General features: G+C 38.3%; 1 pseudogene; it reads right to left on the reverse strand.

Moving 5' to 3' along the window:
• Positions 1–1,333: 1,333 nt before the first annotated feature.
• LOC149171335 (serine/threonine protein phosphatase 2A 55 kDa regulatory subunit B alpha isoform pseudogene) lies at positions 1,334–2,238 on the reverse strand (annotated as a pseudogene).
• Positions 2,239–3,819: the final 1,581 nt, after the last annotated feature.

Consider the following 3,819-nt stretch of genomic DNA (forward strand, 5'->3'; position numbering starts at 1 on the left):
CCCACTGAACAAGGTCTACCAGAGGCCCAAGCGAAACCCCTCAGCAACAAAGGTGTCCCCTTGAAGCCAAAACAACTCTGATACCAAATGTAGGTTTTAACCTCATACATAAGTTACCTACATACGAATTATAAAACACAAAAAATAAACAATAGTGAGAGCATAACACATAAAACAAATATACACATAGATTTTCCCCTGGATCCCAAAACCGGGACTACCAGATTGATTTTTCATTATGTTCCTTTCAATGTTACAATACATATATATATATATATATATATACATGCCGAAGCATCCAATACAATGGATCGAAAACCATCGCGCCCAAAACCATGTGCGAAAACCATGCACAAAACCATAGGTAGGTTCGCCCACCTAATATAGGGTCCAATTTTTTTCCCCCCGAGGCGCTGCCTCGGACCCCGTAGAGGGTGGCTAACCGCCCCCCTCAAACCCCCTTGTTGCGCAGTTGGTGCAACAAAGGGGGGGCTCCACCCCCCCTCTAACCCCAAGTTTAGTTAGGGGAGCTAGTCGTGGAAGTTAAGTGGGACCCAAGGTTTGTCCTCTACACACATCGCTAAGCAAAACCATCAACAACTTATGGGGGCACTTGGGCAGTTTCCAAAAAGTGATAACAGTGTTGTCGTAACAAATGATGACCGTAGATCCTGTGAATGATGGTTTTGGAAAACTGCCTTATGGGATCACTCCTTTTTTTATCCTCTGTGCATTTTGTGCCAGCGGGATTGTTTTAACTCAGACGAGGAATAATGTGAGCCGTCGATTTCCTTAAGCAATTAAGTTCTTCAAGCGCTATGCAATTGGAATGTCATATTCATAGTTAAGTATTCTGGCTAAGAAACTTCTCTTATAACACTGATTTGTTGCATAAACATGAAACATGTGCCACGCATTGCTGAGAGGTTGACATTCACATGGTGTTTTTTTTAATTTCCCACTGAATTCAATTTACCTTCTCAAGCATGGAAGGCAACTCAATACATACATACACACACACACACACACACACACACACACACACATATATATATATATATATATATGATGAGTGAGTGTAGCCACTTGAATATTGGGATCTACAAACTTATACTGTGATGTCATCCAGATTTCTTTAATTTGAAGTTAAAAAATTTGGCCATCCATCTAGTTAATTTAGAAACAAAAGTTAATTTGTTGCAGACGTTTTACCAATGTTGGGCATATACTTCCTGAGGAAATGGCGATATCTCTTAAACCAATCCAAATTTTTGGAAAATTCCTCAAAAAAGTCAATTGGGGGTATTACGCAAAAAACCCAGATCGCGGATTTTTAAAATTTTGCTCCATATTCCTGAAATTCATGGTGTGGAGATGCTTGCGTTTTCTGTTTATGTGATTTCTGCTTCTCAAATAGTTTTGAATGTCTACCACATAAAACTGATTTCTGCATGTCAATAAGTCGAATAGTGCCCTTTGAGCTGCTATAAGAAAAGATGTTCAATGACTAGGATGGAATTCTACTAAAGTTATCACCTCTGTAAGTTCCTCCATGTTGGCAGGCTTAACATCAACAATATTGAATCATTGATTACTTATTTCCAAGTTCCATAAATTTATTCTCAGATCATTTGCCGATATTTAAGTTTCATCATCACTATTGATTGAAAACGAGTTTATGTGATAATCATGAGTATGACTGTACACCCTACAACATTTGGCCATGGGTGTCATGTCACTGGTAGCTACCATGGGAAATAAGAGTGAAGGAATGCCATTAGAAGCAGGAATTGTCCTTGGAGTTGCTCCAGGAATATTTCCGACTAAACTTCCATTTTCCAAGCATGTTGAAGGGCCTGTATTCATTTCACATACTCTTCTAATCTTCTTGTCCTGAACCTTCCATAGTTTTATGGTTTTATAATTTGTAGAGAGGAGAAACAGGGCACCATTTGCTGATGCATACCACGTGATCTTATTTATTTTCTCCTCTATCTCCAAGCTCTTCAAATAATCAAACTCAGGCTCATGGCTATGACATTCTATCTTATACCGATGTTCAGGATGTTTAGGTACCAGGCCTTCTCCTATTTCAAGCTCTCTTTGAGAATGTGGATCTTTTCCATCTATCCTTTCAAAAACTACAACATGACAACCATGATATCCCGTAGCCAAATTCTCATCACTCTTATCAAACTCAATTTCCGAAATGATATCAATGGCATGAATATACACCATCACTTCTCCAAGATATTAATGTGTAATGTAACTTTCAACCCACTTTGGTGGACTCCTTCTTGGTGGTCTGTAATTTTAATTGATGGCCATATGCATGGCATGAACTAGGCCTTGAGCCTCCTTTTTATTTAATTAAAATAAAGTGCCTCTCTATATAGAAACCAAGAGCGACAATTAGGGTTTATGAAAAACCTATTTTTGGCCAAAAAATCGTTTTCATCAAAAGAAAATTATAGAAATATGATGCTTGTTCTTAAATGGCTCCCATAAAAATATATTTTCAAGAAAATCCAAAATGTCTTCCCTTTGCAGAGTTGTCAACAAAAATTGACAATTGCCACCAGACTTTGCAAATTTAATCTTGTGTTGAAAATTTATTTTAAAATCTTTAACCTTTTAGCTAGGCTAGATTGTGCTACAACATGTCCTATGACCTTGGTCTTATTTTGCCTTTATTAACTTTATTACATGAACTTTTAACCCGAGGTTGTTACACACCTCTCCCCCTTAGGGGAACACTGTCCTCGGTGTTCTATGACACCTATAACCAACAAAATAGCTGAAAACTAAAACATACTGCCCATGGAGCTTTATAACTTAGCTCGATGCAGTATTTACAATGACATCCTGTTGAAAACATGACAATCATATTGTTTACTGGAGCTTTATAACATAACTCATTATGGTATTTACAATAACAACCATATTTGCTTCAACCAACAAATAACCATATTGTTCATGGAGCTTTATAAATCCAACTTGATACAGTATTTACAATAAAATACACATATATACATATGCACATTTTCTCTAACCAACAAATAAAAGGATACAATGCCTGCATCTACAACAAGGGTTGTCCAAAGGCTCACTCCTCCACCCCCAAATTAATACCAAGATTCACCTCCTTCCCAGGAAGTCCGTAATCCACTGCTAAAATCAAACCAGCATCCAATATCCAACGTTATGATCCTTGTGTTATCTGTTCCCTCAGTGAACAGTTACCGAATCATTGTTCCAGTGAACACGCCCAATGTGCATCTGATTCCATCTGATAATGCTAATGACTAAAAAGAATCCATCCCCTAGCCTACCCTTCTCTGCTACACATTCCCTTGGGTAATCCGATCATCCCCTTCCATGCAGTCACTCACCTTCCAAGTTCCCTAACATCCCCTATCTTGGGCAATCTGTCCCTTGGCAAGGTTTCCTCACATTGGAAGTTCCAAAAACCAAGGCATATCCCTGCCTCAAAACCATCATACCGGTCATAGCATGCTCATGGAAATCAATGGACACTATTGGGTACCAGTGTCCCACAATGGCCTTGCTCCCGAATACTTTACCACCATAGTACTGCTTGTTCCAGTTCCTTTTGTTGTTGCTGCTAACTCTTATAATCAGTTTCAACCACCCAACTGAGCATTTTCCGTGCTTTCTTGTACCAAGCACATAATTTCCATTACAATAAAAAGGAATTGAAATAAATTCAAATCATACCTCATTGGTGGCCTGTCAATAAGGTACACTTGCAATTCTTTTTACTTCTTGTCACAACAAGTTAAATGAGTTGTTTGATAA

The sequence above is a fragment of the Pinus tabuliformis genome, chromosome 4_2 (assembly GCF_031772625.1).
Source record: "Pinus tabuliformis cultivar Carrire ecotype Pingquan chromosome 4_2, CPIR1, whole genome shotgun sequence".
In the NCBI taxonomy this organism is placed as follows: Eukaryota; Viridiplantae; Streptophyta; class Pinopsida; order Pinales; family Pinaceae; genus Pinus; species Pinus tabuliformis.